The following is a 22,066-nucleotide window of genomic DNA, read 5'->3' as shown; positions in this document are numbered from 1 at the left end:
TCACTGACAAATGTTTTTTCCACCCACACATCAGCGCACCATTTTACACTTTCTCTCAAACAGTTAATTTCGTACACACGCAAACAAGCACACATATCCTTAACTTGTATTCCCTGCTGATGGAGATGATAAACTCCTGGCCGTTAGCTGCTGGGGCGGTGGCGATACCCAGAGCTTTAACAAAAGAGATTAATTTCCCCAAAGGCAGGACTTGTCTTTCCTTCACTGACCTTGCTGGGTAAATCCATTTCAATTCAATCACTTTTTGACAACACCCCTTTTGATTCGAACAAAATCTTACATATACATATTTGCTCATTTGTGGAAGTGCTCAGAAAGTGGCGTTTTGGACCTGAATGCCCAAACAATCGAGAGATAAAGATGCTCAAAGTTGACCCATTGTTGTATAGTGCACAGTACCAGGATACATCCAAGTCGTCATCACTGGAAAAGATAAACAGTTGAGATTGATATCATTTCAAAGCTTATAAACAGGGTTGTCAAACTATTTAATAATTTATGGATTTTTTTTTTTTATATATATATCAGTTGAAGTTACACTTTAGCCAAATACATTTAAACTCAGTTTTTCTCAATTCCTAATCCAAGTAAAAATTCCCTGTTTTAGGTCAATTAGGATGACAGCTGCCTGGTCCAATGGTGTTTATACTTGTGTACTATTGTTAGTACAGATGAACGGGGTACCTTCAGGTGTTTGGAAATTGCTCCCAAGGATAAACCAGACTTGTGGAGGTCTACAATTTTTTTTCTGAGCTTTTGGGAAAATTATTTTGGTTTCCCCATGATGTCAACAAGGAGGCACTGAGTTTGAAGGTAGGCCTAGAGATACATCCACAGGTACACCTCCAATTGACTCAAATGATGTCAATTAACCTATCAGAAGCTTCTAAAGCCATGACATCATTTTCTGGAATTTTCCAAGCTGTTTAAAGGCACAGTCAAGTGAGTGTATGTAAACGTCTGACCCACTGGAATTGTAATACAGTGAATTCTAAGTGAAATAATCTGTCTGTAATCAATTGTTGGAAAATTACTTGTCATGCACAAAGTAGATGTCCTAACCGACTTGCCAAAACTATAGTTTATTAACAAGAAATTTGTGGAGTGGTTGAAAAACGGGTTTTAATGACTCCAACATAAGTGTATGTAAACTTCCGACTTCAACTGTGTGTGTGTGTGTGTGTGTGTGTGTGTGTGTGTGTGTGTGTGTGTGTGTGTGTGTGTGTGTGTGTGTGTGTGTGTGTGTGTGTGTGTGTGTGTGTGTGTGTGTGTGTGTGTGTGTGTATACAGTGGGGAGAACATGTATTTGATACACTGCCGATTTTGCAGGTTTTCCTACTTTCAAAGCATGTAGAGGTCTGTAATCTTTATCATAGGTACACTTCAACTGTGAGAGACGGAATCTAAAACAAAAATCCAGAAAATCACATTGTATGATTTTTAAGTAATTAATTAGCATTTTATTGCATGACATAAGTATTTGATACATCAGAAAAGCAGAACTTAATATTTGGTACAGAAACCTTTGTTTACAATTACAGAGGTCATACGTTTCCTGTAGTTCTTGACCAGGGTTGCACACACTGCAGCAGGGATTTTGGCCCACTCCTCCATACAGACCTTCTCCAGATCCTTCAGGTTTCGGGGCTGTCGCTGGGCAATACGGACTTTCAGCTCCCTCCCAAAGATTTTCTATTGGGTTTAGGTCTGGAGACTGGCTAGGCCACTCCAGGACCTTGGGATGCTTCTTGGAGCCACTCCTTAGTTGCCCTGGCTGTGTGTTTCGGGTCGTTGTCATGCAGAGTTCCTCTGTGGAGATGGGAGAACCTTCCATAAGGATAAACATTTTTGCAGCACCACCAATCAAGCCTTTATGGTAGAGTGGCGAGAAGGATGCCACTCTTCAGTAAATGGCACATGAAAGTCCGCTTGGATTTGGCCATAAGGCACCTAAAGGACTCTTAGACCATGTGAAACAATATTCTCTGGTCTGATGAAATCAAGATTGAACTCTTTGGCCTGAATGGAAAGGGTAGTGTAGAGTGTGATTGAGATTTGCGTCATCTGTGGATCTGTTGGGGTGGTATACGAAGTGGGGTGGGTCTTTGGTTTCTGGGATGATGGTGTTGATGTGAGCCATGACCAGCCTTTCAAAGCACTTCAAGGCTACTGACGTGAGTGCTACGGGGCAGTAATGTGTAAGATGGCACCGGAGAAGAAGGCAGACGTTTGTGTTGTGTTTTTTCGTTTGTTTGTAACTTATTTTTTTACTTATTTTGTACATAATTTTGCCACTACCGTCTCTTATGACCGAAAATAACTTCGGGACATCAGAACTGCGATTACTCACACAGACTGGCAGAATCCTTTTTTCCCATTGACGAGTCTGACGAGGCCGACGTAAACAATATACTGCTTTTTCAGGAACAGGCCCAGATCCCTATGATTTACGTGAAGAAGAGGCGGAGAAACAGGGGCCTGAGGGCGTGCTGCCTTCTGAGAATTCGAATAAACCCCCACTTCTTTCCATTCTGCTATCAAACGTGCAGTCTTTGGAAAATAAAATAGATGACCTACGCGGAAGATTAAATGACCAACAGGACATTCAAAACCTTAATATCTTATGCTTCACGGAGACACTATCGACATACAGCTGACTGGTTATACTTTGCACCGTCAGGATAGAACAGTGGCGTCTGGTAAGACAAGGGGCGGCGGTCTATGCTTTTTTTATACATAAAAGCAGGTGCACGATCTCTAAGGAAGTCTCAAGCTATTGCTCGCCTGAGGTAGAGTATCTCATGATAAACTGTAGACCACACTACCTACCTAGAGTATTCATCTGTATTTTTCGTAGCTGTTTACATACCACCACAGTCAGAGGCCGGCACTAAGACAGCATTGTATGAGCTGTATTCTGCCAAAGGCAAACAAGAAAACGATCACCCAGAGGCGGCACTCCTAGTAGCCAGGGACTTAAATGCAGGGAAACGTAAATACATTTTCCCAAATTTCTAAAAACCCTGGACCACCTTCACTCCACACACAGAGACGCATACAAAGCTCTCACTCGCACTCCATTTTGCAAATCTGACCATAATTCTTTCCTCCTGATTCCTGCTTACAAGCAAAAATTAAAGCAGGAAGCTCCAGTGTATAGATCAATAAAAAGTGGTCAGATGAAGCAGATGCTAAGCTGCTGTTTTGCTAGCACAGACTAGAATATGTTCCGGGATTCCTCCGATTGAGGAGTACACTACATCAGTCATTGGCTTCATCAATAAGTGCATCGATGACATCGTCACCACAGTGACTGTATGCATATACCCCAACCAGAAGCCATGGATTACAGGCAACATCCACACTGTGCTAAAGGGTAGAGCTGCCGCTTTCAAGGAGCAGGACTGCAACCCGGAAGCATATAGGAAATTACGCTATGCCCTCCGAAGAACCATCAAACAGGCAAAGTGTCAATACAGGACTAAGATTGAATCGTGCTACACCGGTTCCGACCAACCGTTACAAAGGGAAGCACAGCCGAGAGCTATCCAGTGACACGAGCCTACCAGACGAGCTAAACTACTTCTATGCTCGCTTCAACGCAAATAACACTGAAACATGCATGAGAGCACCAGCTGTTCTGGAAGACTGTGTGATAACTCTCTCCGCAGCCGATGTGAGTAAGAACTTTAAACGGGTCAACATTCACAAGGCCGCAGGGCCAGATGGATTACCAGGACTTGTACCGAGAGCATGCCGGCAAGTGTCTTCACTGACATGTTCAACCTCTCCCTGTCCGAGTCTGTAATACCAATATGTTTTTTTACATTTTTTTGATTTTCTCCCTTTTTTCTCCCCAATTTTGTACTATCCAATTGGCAGTAGTTTACAGTCTTGTCTCATCGCTGCAACTCCCGTACAGACTCGGGAGAGGCGAAGGTCGAGAGCCATGCGTCCTCCGAAACACAACCCAACCTAGTCGCACTGCTTCTTGACACAATGCACATCCAACCCGGAAGCCAGCCGCACCAACCAGTGCGCGATGAGACAAGGATATCCCTGCCGGCCAAACCCTCCCTAACCCGGACGACACTGGGCCAATTGTGCGTCGCCCCATGAACCTCCCGATCGCGGCCGGCTGCAACAAAGCCTGGGCTCGAACCGAGAATCTCTGGTGGCACAGCCTTAGATCACTGCACCACCTGGGAGACGCAATACCAACTTGTTTTAAGCTGACCACCATAGTGCCTGTGCCCAAGAACACGAAGGTAACCTGCCTAAATGACTACCGACCCGTAGCACTCACGTCTGTAGCCATGAAGTGCTTTGAAAGGCTGATCATGGCTCACATTAACACCATTATCCCAGAAACCCTATACCCACTCCAATTTGCATACCACCCCAACAGATCCACAGATGATGCAATCTCTATTGCACTCCACACTGCCCTTTCCCACCTGGACAAAAGGAACACCTATGTGAGAATCCTGTTCATTGACTACAGCTCAGCGTTCAACACCATAGTGCCCTCAAAGCTCATCAAAAAGCTAAGGACCCTGGGACTAAACACCTCCCTCTGCAACTGGATCCTGGACTTCCTGATGGGCCATCTCCAGGTGGTAAGGGTAGGTAACAACACATCCGCCACGCTGATCCTCAACACAGGGCCCCCTCAGTGTTGACTCCAACACCATCATTAAGTTTTCCTATGACACAACAGTGGTAGGCCTGATCAACAACGAGCCAGCCCATAGGGAGGAGGACGGAGACCTGGCCGTGGGATGCCAGGACAACAACCTCTCCCTCAATGTGATCAAGACAAAGGAGATGATTGTGGACTACAGGAAAAAGAGGACCGAGCATGCCCCCATTCTCATCGACAGGGCTGCAGTGGAGCAGTTTGAGAGCTTCAAGTTCCTTGGTGTCCACATCACCAACAAACTAACATGGTCCAAGCACACTAAGACAGTTGTGAAGAGGGCACGACAAAATCTATAACCGGTACCCCTCAGTATATAGTCTCGCTATTGTTATTTTACTGCTGCTGGTTAATTACTTGTTACCTTTATTTCTTATTCTTATCCGTATTTTTTTAAACTGCATTGTTGGTTAGGGGCTTGTAAGTAAGAATTTCACTGTTGTATTCGGCGCATGTGACTCATAATATTTGATAATATTTTAGGCAGGTTACCATCGCTTTCTTGTGCACAGGAACTATGGTGTTCTGCTTGAAACACATCAAAATGGATGCTGTCAAAATTGAATTGAAATCAAATGGAATTACCCTGCTGTAAAGCTACTTTAAGAGGGTGCTGGCCTTTCCCTCTTTTATGTATTAGCTGGACAGATTATGCCAGAACTGAAAAAGCAATTAAACTGTTTGAGCATCCTGTTGGCTTGCTGTGGCCTGGGCTGAGGTTTTGGTAGGGTGGGGGCCACCAAGAGGTTAGTGTGTTTGTGTGCGTGTGCGCGGGTGTGCATGTGCATGTGTTTTTGGCCTGACACCAGTACACAGGGAGGGTAGGTCATTTTCTGCCCAGTGAGTCTAACTCGTTTAGCCAGTTCAATTATTCTGAGACATCATCCACTGGCAGAGAGGATTAGCATTATGTGATATAGCATTATCTAAGGAGCATTGGGAGTTTTGAGCCGAGGTACAGTGTTTTCCCAGCCAGCCAAACTTACGTCTTCATTCTCTTCCTCATTGTTGTCTGGTGACTTGGTCAGATCTACAACCAGACAGATCCTCTCCTCTCTGAGCTCTGATTACTCATCATCAGGATATACATTTATTTGTGAGTGTGTGTGCGTGCCTTCAGGAGGATGCTCCTTGACTTGTGGGATAGATGATATTAAGCCCAGGCTGCCCTCTAGAGGATATATCTACACATACAGTTGAAGTCGTTACATACATTTAGGTTGGAGTCATTAACTTGTTTTTCAACCACTCCTCAAATTTCTTGTTAACAAACTATAGTTTTGGCAAGTCGTTTACGACATCTACTTTGTGCATTTCCAACAATTTTTTATAGACAGATTATTTCATTTATTTTTCACTGTATCATTTTACATTACATTTAAGTCATTTAGCAGACGCTCTTATCCAAAGCGACTTACAAATTGGTGCATTCACCTTATGACATCCAGTGGAACAGTCACTTTACAATAGTGCATCTAAATCTTAAAGTGGGGGGGTGAGAGGGATTACTTATCCTATCCTAGGTATTCCTTAAAGAGGTGGGGTTTCAGGTGTCTCCGGAAGGTGGTGATTGACTCCGCTGTCCTGGCGTCGTGAGGGAGTTTGTTCCACCATTGGGGGGCCAGAGCAGCGAACAGTTTTGACTGGGCTGAGCGGGAGCTGTACTTCCTCAGTGGTAGGGAGGCGAGCAGGCCAGAGGTGGATGAACGCAGTGCCCTTGTTTGGGTGTAGGGCCTGATCAGAGCCTGGAGGTACTGAGGTGCCGTTCCCCTCACAGCTCCGTAGGCAAGCACCATGGTCTTGTAGCGGATGCGAGCTTCAACTGGAAGCCAGTGGAGAGAACGGAGGAGCGGGGTGACGTGAGAGAACTTGGGAAGGTTGAACACCAGACGGGCTGCGGCGTTCTGGATGAGTTGAAGGGGTTTAATGGCACAGGCAGGGAGCCCAGCCAACAGCGAGTTGCAGTAATCCAGACGGGAGATGACAAGTGCCTGGATTAGGACCTGTGCCGCTTCCTGTGTGAGGCAGGGTCGTACTCTGCGGATGTTGTAGAGCATGAACCTACAGGAACGGGCCACCGCCTTGATGTTGGTTGAGAACGACAGGGTGTTGTCCAGGATCACGCCAAGGTTCTTAGCGCTTTGGGAGGAGGACACAATGGAGTTGTCAACCGTGATGGCGAGATCATGGAACGGGCAGTCCTTCCCGGGAGGAAGAGCAGCTCCGTCTTGCCGAGGTTCAGCTTGAGGTGGTGATCCGTCATCCACACTGATATGTCTGCCAGACATGCAGAGATGCGATTCGCCACCTGGTCATCAGAAGGGGGAAAGGAGAAGATTAATTGTGTGTCGTCTGCATAGCAATGATAGGAGAGACCATGTGAGGTTATGACAGAGCCAAGTGACTTGGTGTATAGCGAGAATAGGAGAGGGCCTAGAACAGAGCCCTGGGGGACACCAGTGGTGAGAGCGCGTGGTGAGGAGACAGATTCTCGCCACGCCACCTGGTAGGAGCGACCTGTCAGGTAGGACGCAATCCAAGCGTGGGCCGCGCCGGAGATGCCCAACTCAGAGAGGGTGGAGAGGAGGATCTGATAGTTCACAGTATCGAAGGCAGCCGATAGATCTAGAAGGATGAGAGCAGAGGAGAGAGAGTTAGCTTTAGCAGTGCGGAGCGCCTCCGTGATACAGAGGAGAGCAGTCTCAGTTGAATGACTAGTCTTGAAACCTGACTGATTTGGATCAAGAAGGTCATTCAGAGAGAGATAGCGGGAGAGCTGGCCAAGGACGGCACGTTCCAGTGGGTCAGAAATTTACATACACTAAGTTGACTGTAACTTTAAACAGCTTGGAAAAGTCCAGAAAATTATGTCATGGCTTTTGAAGCTTCTTATAGGTTAATTGACATCATTTGAGTCAATTGAAGGTGTACCTGTGAATGTATCTCTAGGTCTACCTTCAAACTCAGTGCCTCTTTGTTGACATCAAGGGAAAATCAGAAAACACATTGTAGACCTCCAAGTCTGGTTCATCCTTGGGAGCAATTTCAAATGCCTGAAGGTACCACGTTCATCTGTACAAACAATAGTACGCAAGTATACCATGGGACCACATAGCTGTCATACTGTGCAGGAAGGAAGCACGTTCTGTCTCCTAGAGCGTAAAAGTGCAAATCAATCCCAGAACAACAGCAAAGGACCTTGTGAAGATGCTGGAGAAAACAGGTATCTACTGTATATCTACAGTATAACGAGTCCTATGTCGACATAACCTGAAAGACCACTCAGCAGGGAAGAAGCCACTGCTCCAAAATTGCCATAAAAAAAGCCAGACGATGGTTTGCAACTGTACATGGGTACAAAGATCGTACTTTTTGGAGAAATGTCCTCTGATCTGATGAAACAAAAATATAACTGTTTGGCCATAATGACCATTGTTATGTTTGGAGGAAAAAGGGGAGGCTTGCAAGCCGAAAAACACCATACCCACTGTGAAGCACAGGGGTGGCAGCATCATGTTGTGGGTGTGCTTTTCTGCAGGAGGCACTGGTGCACTTCACAAAATATACAGCATCATGAGGTAGGAAAATGATGTGGATATATTGGAGCAACATCTCAAAACGAAGTTAAAGCTTGGTTGCAAATGGGTCTTCCAAATGGACAATGACCCCAAGCATACTTCCAACGTTGTGGCAAAATAGCTTAAGAACAGCAAAGTCAAGGTATTGGAGTGGCCATCACAAAGCTCTGACCTCAATCCTATAGAACATTTGTGGGCAGAACTGAAAAGGCATGTGCGAGCCTACACACCTGACTCAGTTACACCAGCTGTGTCAGGAAGAATGAGACAACTTATTGTGGAAAGCTTGTGGAGGGCTACCCGAAACGTTTGACCCAAGTTTAACAATTTAAAGGCAATAATACCAAATACTAATTGAGTGTATGTAAACCTCTGACCCACTGGGAATGTGATACAATAAATAAAAGCTGAAATAAATCATTCACTCTACTATTATTCTGACATTTCATATTCTTAAAATAAAGTGGTGATCTTAACTGACCGAAGAAGGGAATTTTTACTTGGATTAAATGTCAGTAATTGCGAACACCTGAGTTTAAATGTATTTGGCTAAGGTGTATGTAAACTTCTGACTTCAACTGTAATATCAAAGACCAGGCACCTGACACATATTTACTATAACAGCTTCTATAGTTGAGCTACTTGTTATATTGGTGAATTCCTTCACATTATTATTATTATTCTCTCACTATACTGTAAAAAGAAGTTTAAAAAGAACAAATCGACAGAAAACACCACATATAAATTGGAGTCATAACAGTTTACTTCACTCAAACTAACATGTGCCCCCCTCTCTCCACCCCAGGCCTTTTGAGCGCTCCCTGTCAGACCACTGGCTTCCTGTGGACGTGTACATTGGGGGGGAAGGATCATGCTGTTATGCACCTGTACTATGCACGCTTCCTCAGTCACTTCTGTAGGGATCAGGGCCTAGTGGGACACAGGTACAGCAACTATTGTTCAGCCGTCGATATCAATAGAACCATTGTGCCAGAAGGTTGAACCCTCTTAGGGGTGAATTCTAACTTCCAATGAAGCTGAATTTTCACTTAGTCTCCCATTGACATCAAGTGAGAATGTTCACTTAAAAGTAAGTGGACGCTAACTGAAGAAGGCACCATTGGCAAAACGTCTTTGTAACGTCTGTGTAATTATCCCCTGCAGAATTTTTTTTTTAAACGGCTAAATGAAATAAGCTCTTTGAATGTCCACTCCAGGGAGCCTTTCAAGAAGCTGCTGGTGCAGGGCCTCAACAAGGGCCAGACGTTTAGAGCTGCAGACAGAGGACAGTACCTGAAGAGAGACCATATGGACTTCACAGGTGGGCACAGCAGGGTGGCGACTTTACACGTCTGCATTCACAGGTTCGAGTTAGTAGACATCCCTCACAGATGGATTCCTGAGGTTGCTCAGAAGTTTTTCCTGGTCAGGTCCTAGAGGAAGGAATAGAGGAGCACCGTCTTAACCCTTAGCCTACAATTTCTGTGTCCTTGCGGAAATCAAATGAACATAATCAAAAAATACCCATAAAAATGTGTCTGTTTAAGCAAGAGATATCGCCCTTCTGCATCTGGTGAAAGGTGGTAGAGCTAAAGCCGTGTTTGTCAGACCATGAGACATCCCGAAAATCTTCTCACCAATGTCTGTAGCGTCCGAACAGTTTAGCCTACAAACTATTATGAGCATTCTAAGATTCTCACAAACACAGTGGTGCTCTCCGTTTTCCTCTAGGATGACCACAAGCCTCACAAGACTTGTCTGAAGTCGGTACAGCCTCCTCTGCCAACTTCTGTCTGTAGCGTCCAAAACTCTTGTAGCTACACACTAATATGTGTGAGGAAAGCTAACAAGCTGAGACTCTCACGAACATGATGGTGTTCTTCGTTTTTCTCTAGGATGCCCATAAGCCTCACAAGACTTGTCTGAAGGTCCCCGGTACCAGTTTAAGATATTTATGGAAGTACAGTATATGGAGATAGTTTAGTACCTAAAATAAGGGGATACAGTGCCTTCGGAAAGTATTCAGACCCTTTGACTTTTTCCACATCTTGTTAACGGCCTTATTCTAAAACGTATTCAATTAATAAAAATCCTCAGCAATCTACACACAATACTGCATAATGACAAAGTGAGACCAGGTTTTTAGAAATGTTAGCAAATGTAAAAAATAAAAACAGAATACATAACTTTTCAGACCTTTTGCTATGTGACTCAAAATTGAGCTCCGGTGCATCCTGTTTCCATTGATCATCCTTTAGATGTTTCTACAACTTGATTGAAGGCCACCTGTGGTAGATGCAATTGATTGAACATGATTTGGAAAGGTACACACCTGTCTATATTAGGTCCCAAAGTTGACAGTGCATGTCAGATCAAATGCCAAGCCATGAGGTCGACGGATTGAACTCTTTGGCCTGAATGCAAAACCTCACGTCTGGAGGAAACTTGGCACCATCCTTAAGGTGAAGCATGGTGTTGTCAGCATCATGCTGTGGGGATGTTTTTTCAGCGGCAGGGACTGGGAGACTAGTCAGGATCGAGGGAAAGCAGAACGGAGCAAAGTACAGAGAGATTCTTGATAAAAACCTGCTCCAGAGCACTCAGGACCTCAGACTGGGAGGAAGGTTCACCTTCCAACAGGACAACGACCCAAGGCACACAGCCAAGACAACACAGAAGTAGCTTCGGGACAATGGCTTTGAATGGCCGGACTTGAACCCGATCTCACATCTCTGGAGAGACCTGACAATAGCTGTGCAGCAACGCTCCCCATCCAACCTGACAGAGCTTGAGAGCATCAGCAGGGAAAAATGGAAGAAACTCCCCAAATACAGGTGTGCCATGCGTGGTGTCATACCCAAGAAGACTCGAGGCTGTAATTGCTGTCAAAGGTGCTTTAACAAATTCCTGGGTAAAGGGTAAATGGCATATTTCTAAAAACCTGTTTTTGCTTTGTCATTATGGGGTACTGTGTGTAGATCGATGAGGGGGAAAAATGTTTGAATTAATTTTAGAATAACGCTGTAACCTAACAAAATGTGGAAAAAGTCAAGGGGTCTGAATACTTTCTGAAGGCACTGTAAATACCTGATCGTTCTTATATCTCTCAGATATAGGACAGACACATCAGAACAAACTTACTTTTAGTTTTTTTTCTATCTCTTGTTTCAGGTATTGACTCTGTTATTCGCTACATTTGCTTATAGCAGTAATGTCAAATTCAATGATTCATCAAATAATTTTTAAATATATTTTTTTGATACCTTCTTAAAATTCTGAATCAAATAGCTAAATGATCCTTGGTATCTTAAAACAATTCCCCCAACCCCACGGCTTAAACAGGGCTTAGAATCTAGACAATCAATCAATCAAATGTATTTATAAAGCCCTTCTTACATCAGCTGATGTCACAAAGTGCTGTACAGAAACCCAGCCTAAAACCCCAAACAGCAAGCAATGCAAGTATAGAAGCACGGTGGCTAGGAAAAACTCCCTATACAGGCCAGAACCTAGGAAGAAACCTAGAGAGGAACCAGGCTATGAGGGGTGGCCAGTCTTCTTCTGGCTGTGCCGGGTGAAGATTCTAACAGAACATGGCCAAGATGTTCAAATGTTCATAGATGACCAACAGGGTCAAATAATAATAATCACAGTGATTGTCGAGGGTGCAACAGGTCAGCACCTCAGGAGTAAATGTCAGTTAGCTTTTCATAGCCGATCATTCAGAGCATCTCTACCTCTCCTTCTGTCTCTAGAGAGTTGAAAACAGCAGGTAGCACGTCCAGTGAACAGGTCAGGGTTCCATAGCCACAGGCAGAACAGTTGAAACTGGAGCAGCAGCACGGCTAGGTGGACTTGGGACAGCAAGGAGTCATCAGGCCAGGTAGTCCTGAGGCAGGGTTCTAGGGCTCAGGTCCTCCGAGAGAGAAAGAGAGAGAGAATTAGAGCGAGCATACTTAAATTCACACAGGACACCGGATAAGACAGGAGAAATACTCCAGATATAACAGACTGACCCTAGCCCCCCGACACAAACTACTGCAGCATAAATATTGGAGGCTGAGACAGGAGGGGTCGGGAGACACTGTGGCCCCATCCGACGATACCCCTGGACAGGGCCAAACAGGCAGGATATAACCCCACCCACTTTTCCAAAGCAGAGCCCACACACCACTAGAGGGATATCTTCAACCAACAACTTACCATCCTGAGACAAGGCAGAGTATAGCCCACAAAGATCTCTGCCACGGCACAACCCAAGGGGGGGCTCCAAGCCGGACAGGAAGATCACGTCAGTGACTCAACCCACTCAAGTGACGCACCCCTCCTAGGGATAGCATGGAAGAGCACCAGTAAGCCAGTGACTCAGCCCCTGTAATAGGGTTAGAGGCAGAGAATTGCAGTGGAGAGAGGGGAATTGGCCAGGCAGAGACAGCAAGGGTGGTTCGTTGCTCCAGTGCCTTTCCGTTCACCTTCACACTCCTAGGCCAGACTACACTCAATCATAGGACCTACTGAAGAGATGAGTCTTCAATAAAGAAAGGTTGAGACCGAGGTCTGCATCCCTCACATGGATAGGCAGACCATTCCATTAAAATGGAGCTATATGGGAGACTACCCTGCCTCCAGCTGTTTGCTTAGAAATTCTAGGGACAGTAAGGAGGCCTGCGTCTTGTGACCGTAGCGTACTGTCGGTATGTACGGCAGAACCAAATCGGAAAGATGGGTAGGAGCAAGCCCATATAATGCTTTGTAAGTTAGCAGTAAAACCTGAAATCAGCCCTTGTCTTAACAGGAAGCCAGTGTAGAGAGGCTAGCACTGGAATAATATAATCACATTTTTGGATTCTAGTCAGGATTCTAGCAGCCGTATTTAGCACTAGCTGAAGTTTATTTAGTGGTAGAGCATTGCAGAAGTCTAACCTAGAAGTGACAAAAGCATGGATGAATTTTTCGGCATTATTTTTGGACAGAAAGTTTCCTATTTTTGCATTGTTACGTAGATGGAAAAAGCTGTCCTGGAAACAGTCTTGATATGTTCGTCAAAAGAGAGATCAGGGTCCAGAGTAACGCTGAGGTCCTTCACAGTTTTATTTTAGACGAATGTACAACCATCAAGAATAATTGTCAGATTCAAAAGAAGATCTCTTTGTTTCTTGGGACCTAGAATAAGCATCTCTGTTTTGTCCGAGTTTAAAAGTAGAACATTTGCAGCCGCCCACTTCCTTATGTCTGAAACACAGGCTTCCAGGGAGGGCAATTGTCGGGTTTCGCCATGTTTCATTGAAATGTAAAGCTGTGTGTCAGCCGTATAGCAGTGACTGTTAACATTATGTTTCCGATTGACATCACCAAGAGGTAAAATATATAGTGAAAACAATTGTGGTCCTAAAACGGAGCCTTGAGGAACACTGACATTTACAGTTGATTTGTCAGAGGACAAACCATCCACAGAGACAAACTAATATCTTTCCGACAGATAAGATCTAAACCAGGCCAGAACTTGTCCGTGTAGACCAATTTGGGTTTTCAATCTCTCCAAAAGAATGTGGTGATCGATGGTATCAAAAGCAGCACTAAGGTCCAGGAGCCCGAGGAAAGATGCAGAACCTCGGTCTGATGCCATTAAAAGGTAATTTACCACCTTCACAAGTGCAGTCTCAGTGCTATGATGGGGTCTAAAACCAGACTGAAGCATTTCGTATACATTTGTTTGTCTTCAGGAATGCAGTGAGCTTTTTCTACAATTTTTGAGAGGAATGGGAGATTCGATATAGGCCAATTTAGTTTTTTATATTTTCTGGGTCTAGGTTTGGCTTTTTCAAGAGAGGCTTTATTACTGCCACTTTTAGTGAGTTTGGTACACATCCGGTGGATAGAGAGCCGTTTATTATGTTCAACATAGGAGGGCCGAGCACAGGAAGCAGTTCTTTCAGTAGTTTAGTTGGAATAGGGTCCATTATGCAGCTTGAAGGTTTAGAGGCCATGATTATTTTCATCATTGTGTCAAGAGATATAGTACTAAAACACTTGAGTGTCTCCCTTGATCCTAGCTCCTGTTAGAGTTGTACAGACTCAGGACAACTGAGCTTTGGAGGAATACGCAGATTTAAAGAGGAGTCCGTAATTTGCTTTCTAATGATCATGATCTTTTCCTTAAAGAAGTTCATGAATTTATCACTGCTGAAGTGAAAGCCATCCTCTCTTGAGGAATGCTGCTTTTTAGTTATCTTTGCGACAGTATCACAAATACATTTTGGATTGTTCTTATTTTCCCCAATTAAGTTGGAAAAATAGGATGATCGAGCAGCAGTGAGGGCTCTTCGATACTGCACGGTACTGTCTTTCCAAGCTAGTCAGAAGACTTCCAGTTTGGAGTAGCGGCATTTCCTTTCCAATTTTCTGGAAGCTTTCTTCAGAACTCAGGTATTTTCTGTATACCAGGGAGCTAGTTTCTAATGACAAATGTTTTTAGGGGTGCGACTGCATCTAGGGTATTGCGCAAGGTTAAATTGAGTTCCTCAGTTAGGTGGTTAACTGATTTTTGTACTCTGACGTCCTTGGGTAGACGAAGGGAGTCTGGAAGGGCATCTAGGAATCTTTGGGTTGTCTGAGAATTTATAGCACGACTTTTGATGATTCTTAGTTGGGGTCTGAGCAGATTATTTGTTGCGATTGCAAACGTAATAAAATGGTGGTCCGATACTCCAGGATTGTTAGGAAAAACATTAAGATCCACAACATTTATTCCACTGGACAAAACTAGGCCCAGAGTATAACTGTGGCAGTGAGTAGGTCCGGAGACATGTTGGACAAAACCCACTGAGTCGATGATGGGTCCGAAAGCCTTTTGGAGTGGCTCTGTGGACTTTTCCATGTGAATATTAAAGTCACCAAAAATGTGAATATTATCTGCCATGACTACAAGGTCCGATAGGAATCCAGGAAACTCAGTGAGGAATACTGTATATGGCCCAGGAGGCCTGTAAACAGTAGCTATAAAAAGTGATTGAGTAGGCTGCGTATATTTCATGACTAGAAGCTCAAAAGATGAAAATATCTGGGGGGGTTTATAAATTGAAATTTGCTATCATAAATGTTAGCAACATCTCCACCTTTGCAGGATGCGCTGGGGATATGGTCACTAAGTGTAACCAGGAGGTGAGGCCTCATTTAACACAGTAAATTCATCAGGCTTAAGCCATGTTTCAGTCATGCCAATCGTATCAAGATCAGTGATTAGTTCGTTGACTATAACTGCCTTGGAATTGAGGGATCTAACGTTAAGTAGCCCTATTTTGAGATGTGAGGTATCACAATCTTTCAATAATGGCAGGAATGGAGAAGGTCTTTATTCCAGTGAGATTGCTAAGGCGAACACCGCCATGTTTAGTTTCAATGGGGATAGCTGAGCTGACTACACTGGCTGTGCTAGTGGCCGACTCCACTGAGCTCCATCTCATTGTGGAGCTAGAGGAGTTCGAGCCCTGTCTATGTTCATAGATAAGATGAGAGGTATAGAGGGTTAAAAACCATATTTGTTCATTCTTGTCCTCTGAATGTTTTTCTGGATTTGTTTTGTAGCTTTTCTCCTCCTCTTCCCGTTGCTTGGCAACTGGGTAAACATGAACACTGGCTCCGGTTGTGGAGGTGAGGCTTTATATCACTCTGTCTGAGGGCTTCCACACTGGACACGCACACAAATTAGTTCCAGCCCTGAGTAAACAGACTGATCAAGGGATTGACTGAAAGATCATTCATGTCTATCTGTCTGTATCTCAGAAAGCTTTTTTTGAAACTATTTTTCTTCTACTGTCAGTATTAGTTTTTTACATGTACCTGCAGGCAAATCTGAAATGGCACTCTATTACTACTTTTGTAGTGCACAATATAGGGTGCCATTTCAGACAATGGACAGTTTGCTGTAGATATATAGAGGTGTCCAGTGCTAACCATTGCCTTGTCTCCTGTGTCAGGTGAGGAGCCGGTGCAGGTGGGAAGTAAGGCCGGGCTGCAGGTGACATGGGAGAAGATATCCAAGTGGAAACACAACGGCCTGGACCCTCAGCAGCAGTATGGCATCGACACTGTTCGTCTTTACATCCTCTACGCTGCTCCCCCTGAACAGGACATCCTCTGGGACGTCAAGAGTGAGTTACACGCATCCTGTGACCCCCCCACCTCTACCCAACCAACAATAGACTGTGTGGCATAGCATTATTGATTTTGCAGTCAAATTACTGTATGTTGTGGGTGTTCCTAAACACAGAGAAGTCCTGGTTTCATTATTCTATTGTTTGTTTTGTACTACCCACCTTTACCAGTAGGTGTCACTAACTGCAGTCACTGTAGATGACTGAAACTGCCTTATCATACTCAGACCGTATACCTGAATATGTAAATGCATTGAACATTTGTATCATCTGGGTCTTCTTACGTGTGACATCTGAAATGGGTGTTTGTCATACCAGTATTAGTCTCTCTGTGTTCCCGCTGCGGAGCTTGTCATCAAATGTTCAATTAGTGCTGCAGGTTTCACATGAAGTGTGAATATGACTCTGGAGGCCTCCCGAGTACAGCAGTGTTGCTGTGCTACTAGAGATTCTGGTTGGAATCCAGGCTCTGTCTCAGGGAGACCCATGGGCTGGCCCAACGTCGTTCGGGTTAGGGTAGTGGTTTGCTGGTAGGGATGTTCTTGTCCCATCGCGCTCTAGCAACTGCTGTGGCAGGCGCAATGCATGCTGTCTTGGTCGCCAGGTGTACGGTGTTTCCTCCGTCACATTGGTACAGCTGACTTCCGGGTTAAGCAGGGATTGTGTCAAGAAGCAGTATGGCTTGATTGGGCCGTGTTTCAGAGGACACACAGCTCTCGACCTTCGTCTCTCCCGAGTCCGTACCGGAGTTACAGTGATGAGATTTTAACTACCAATTGGAAAGCACAAAAAAGGGGAGATTTTTTTTCTCTATAAATAAATATAAAAATTAGAAAAGATTGACACTATGCTAGCTATAGCACCTTATCGTATTGCATGAGGAATTATAGGCTACATCCACACTACATTTTAGCCTCAGCGCTGCATAACAGGAGAAGCTGCTGTTGTCATGTCATCCTGGGATCTATATGGTAACCTGAGACCACTCTCCGGTCTGGCAGCCCAGAGTAGCCTAGCGGGTGTGAGGAGCAGAGAATGGAAATTGATTTGATATCCAATAGTGACGCTTTCACACTTTATAAATAGCCGGCTTCGGTTCCGACTCCCTCAGTGTGGTCGGTGGGGTTTGATTCTCTTCTCGCCCTTCAGAGTCCTTGCTGTTGAAGGGCCCTGTGCGTGTGCGCGTGTGTATGGCCCGGCCCACCCTAAGCCCCCCCAAAGCACCGGCCATCCTTTGATCCGCCCTCTGTCTTTGACCTTCTCCCAAAGGCCCGTGCCAAAAGGGTTCTCTTTCCCAGAATACTTAGCTGTGGAATGTTCACATGCACAGCCTTCTTGTTTTTAAACACAGTGTGAGCCAACCAGTTCAGAACCAATCAGAACCATGTATAGTGATGACATGGTGAAAAAGCTTTTATCCTCTGGTCCTATTGTTGTTTTCCATTCATCACCATGAACCATCACAGGCAGCTGGGAGGTCCTCCCTGATGTGTGTGTGTGTGTGTGTGTGTGTGTGTGTGTGTGTGTGTGTGTGTGTGTGTGTGTGTGTGTGTGTGTGTGTGTGTGTGTGTGTGTGTGTGTGTGTGTGTGTGTGTGTGTGTGTGTGTGTGTGTGTGTGTGTGTGTGTGTGTGTGTGTGTGAGAGAGAGAGACACAGGCAGACAGACGTGCAGAGAGAGCTCTGTCCACGCTGTGTGTGATGGCCCCTGGCCTCTGGTGGGCCACCACATTGAGGGAATTAATAAATAAATAATGGACAATAATATGAATGATATTTGTTTGTGTCAAAAGATGAATGATGTGTCACATGATGTGTTGCTATGACGATCCCATTCCAGAGAGGGAAAACGAATAGTCTGCTACACTCCTATCCAGACAGAGACCGACTGGAGAGGAGATGAAAGGACCGTCTGGAATGATGATGTGGGTTTGGAAAGAATCCAACAGGAAGTTACCTCAGGGTGTCATGTTGATGGGGCCTCTTATCTAACACGCACAACGCTCTGCAACGCCCTGGTGATGTCATCACAGTCCATTGAGATAATTTGTTTGTGTGTGGTGTACCCATGTGAATACTTCAAGAATATGAGCTGATGAACCAAAATTGACATGAAAAGCTATGCAACGGTCAAGGTCTACGAGTTGAGTATACAATAATTTCACAGGAATCTCCTCCAGAATGTGGTTGTGACCAAATATCCCCTGACCCAAACTGAGAATCCCCAGCCCTATCACATGAACAATGTAGCTGATGCTGTCAGGACAAAGGTTGACCCATGTGACCTGATGGTATAAAAATAGCCGGAAGAGGAAGTGTCCCCTCTGCTTTCCAGTAGAACATCCTCCTATTGTCAAACACACAGAAACAAGCCCTCTATTGAGGGGCTGGATATCTGGGCGAGGGGCTAGGAAGCTGGGGCTGGGAGTAGGGGCTAGTGGGCTGGGAGTACGGGCTAGTGGGCTGGGAGTAGGGGCTAGTGGGCTGGGAGTAGGGGCTAGGGGGCTGGGAGTAGGGGCTAGTGGGCTGGGAGTAGGGGCTAGTGGGCTGGGAGTAGGGGCTAGTGGGCTGGGAGTAGGGGCTAGTGGGCTGGGAGTAGGGGCTAGGGGGCTGGGAGTAGGGGCTAAGGGGGCTGGGAGTAGGGGCTAGTGGGCTGGGAGTAGGGGCTAGGGGGCTGGGAGTAGGGGCTAGGGGGCTGGGAGTAGGGGCTAGTGGGCTGGGAGAGGGGCTAGTGGGCTGGGAGTAGGGGCTAGGGGGCTGGGGAGGGGCTAGTGGGCTGGGAGTAGGGGCTAGTGGGCTGGGAGTAGGGGCTAGTGGGCTGGGAGTAGCGGCTAGTGGGCTGGGAGTAGCGGCTAGTGGGCTGGGAGTAGGGGCTAGGGGGCTGGGAGTAGGGGCTAGGGGGCTGGGAGGAGAGGCTGGGAGGAGGGGCTAGGGGGCTGGGAGGAGTGGGGGACAGGGATCTGGAGTAGGGTCTTTTTGGGAAAAGGCAACATCCTCTTGCTGATAGCCACAGTCAGGGAATTTGAGGGATGAACATGGACAAGATAAACTGTGTGTGGTTCTCGCTCGCTCACTTTCTCTCTCTTCACCTCTCCCTCATAGACAGAAAGGACTAAGTAAGTTAATATCCTTCATGGAAGCCCCTGTGGGACCCCCCCCACATTAGCGTAAGGAGGCGGTGGGTGGGCAAACTGAAGGACTGTTGTTAATCCTCAATCTGTAGGGAGCTCTTGAAAGCTTTCCTGTAAAGCTCCATAGAGTTTTCAAAAGTTATAAAGGTCCCTTATTACATGAGGCATGACCATAGAGATCACAGTGGTGAGATGGTCAGTCAGTGTGGTGAAGTTGTGTGTAGGCTGAGTGTCTGTAAAGTACTATAAAGGGCTATAAAAAATCAAATATGATTGGTTGATTGATTGCTAGTTTGTGACTTGTTGTCTTCTCCTCCATTCAGGGCTGAGCCAGGTGAGGAACCCCCTGATCCCTCTCCTCTCCCGCGGAGGAGACGTGCTGCAGCAGCCGTGGCCCACCCCAGACCCTCTGTACCTGGAGACCCCTGATACCCTGGAGCTGGTAGTACGGGTGAGGCTGTCAAACGCACACTACGTCTTCGGTGCCTGGGGACCAGTGGGTTAACTGCCTTGGAAGAATGACAGATTTGTACCCTGCACCTTAGAGACTTCTGCCCTATGTGTACATAGTCATTGAACAGTGGTCACTTAAATAATCTTTATATAATGTTTATTGTTCTGAGATCGTATTGTTCCAAAATCATTTATTTTGATCACTGAGAAATTAAGCTAGTTGATGACTTTATCAGTACATACTGTGTTCTCAACATATCTCATCCATATAACTACTGCTGAAAATACCTTCCTACTTATATACTGTATATTGTTCACCACGTGTTTATATACTGGACCCTTTTCTTCTTGTTGGGGGGGATTATTTGCGTGTTAGTATTGTACAGTTAGAAACTTACTGCACTGCTGGAGCTAAAACACAAGCATTTCCCCACACCTGCTTTAACATCTGCTGATCTGTGTACGCAACAACTAAACAATGTTTTGATTTGACACACACACACACACACGTCTCACACACTCACTCCCCTTTCACTCACACACATGCCAAGGCACACACCCCTACAGAAAATGATACAGACTGAAATCAAATGCCACACACTCAGACATACTCTTGTGTATACTCAAAATGGCACTCACACTTCCTTGAACCAAAACAGCCATAGCCCCATTCATGCGCTCACTCTCTGTAATTTACACAGAGCCTATTATCATATGGCTTGATAGGGAAAGTGTGTGTGTGTGCGTGCAGCCCAGGGTGCCTAGGCAATCAGCAGGCAGTCCAGCTGTGGTGGGCAGGGTCACAGAGTCAGCTGTTCAAAGATGAAAGTCTCTGAGAGATCCCTGCTGGGGGGAATCAGAGTCCTCACACACACATCTCGAAACATTGACTCCGATAATGGATAATGGCCAGCTAAAGACTGCGTTCATCTGAAGTAGATGTTTTCCTCCTCTCATGGCCTGTCCCGTGAGGGAGCTGTATAATCCTTTCAAACACTCATTAAGGAAACACAACCATTTGCCTTTCCACAGTCATCATAAAGGTTCCTCCTATTCGGCTGTAGAGGATCTGACTGCCCAGCCCATTTTCACCACAAGCTGGCTGTTTTTAGACAGCTCAGGTTACTGAAAGGAGAGGAGGAAAGGCATATGCATGTTCTATAGTCCCTGATGTAATTAGAGCGCTTTCGATGCAGCCACAGCCTCCACTAAGAGTTGTCTCAGTCAGTGTATATTATTTATAATATGTCTGGACCAAAGTTTGCTCTTACTCAATGTTAACTAGCGATTTAGAGTGTTTAATGGGATGGAGGTCAAAGTATTCAGGTTTGTACTCTTAACCTTTTAGATTTTCTCTCCTCCCTTCCATCTCTCCCTTTCACCTCTCAGATCAACAACAAGGTGTATGGGATGGTGTTTGTGCCTCAACAGGTGGCCCAGGATACGGAGCAGGTACTGGTTCTGGGGAGCAAGCTGGGACAGCACCTCCTAGGTTACCGGACCATCAAGAAGGCCATTCTGTTCCATAGGACCGCCCTCATCAACTTCCTCATAAAGGAGCGACCACTCAATCCTGGATGCTGATTGGTGGACTGTCATGTCAATCAGAAGACCACAGCCACTCACAGACTTAAAGGCGGGGACATCATGTGAATGGAAGGATGAAAGACTATTTGTAAAATAAAACAATAAGTAGTATCAACAGACATATATATATTTTGTATTTGGTCTGATCTTTTATGAAATGTATAAAGCTGAAGAGGAACGTGTGGTGTTTGTGCTCACAGTATGTGCTATAGAACCTACAGAACATAGTGCTGAAACTAGCATCATGAAAAGCTGATGAGTGAAATAGAACATCCGTCTGTCAGTTGTGAAACCAGGATTCATACACTGATACTGGAAGTGTTTTCAGACTGGATGACATGTGTATCACTTTCCCCTTGTCACCATGGTGACACCAGACCCTACTCCAGTGCAGAGTTGTTTTGCGATCTGAAGTCACCATGTTAACATACAGTCATGCATGGTTAC

The 22,066-nt window shown here is 45.4% G+C and overlaps 1 pseudogene; it reads left to right on the top strand.

The window, feature by feature from the left end:
- Positions 1–21,801, top strand: part of LOC124006006 — a 47,493-nt pseudogene extending 25,692 nt beyond the window's left edge.
- Positions 21,802–22,066: the final 265 nt, after the last annotated feature.

This window comes from Oncorhynchus gorbuscha, linkage group LG19, assembly GCF_021184085.1.
Source record: "Oncorhynchus gorbuscha isolate QuinsamMale2020 ecotype Even-year linkage group LG19, OgorEven_v1.0, whole genome shotgun sequence".
Lineage (NCBI taxonomy): Eukaryota > Metazoa > Chordata > Actinopteri > Salmoniformes > Salmonidae > Oncorhynchus > Oncorhynchus gorbuscha.
The sequence above is the reverse complement of the archived record's forward strand: the minus strand, read 5'-3'. Positions and strand labels throughout refer to the sequence as shown.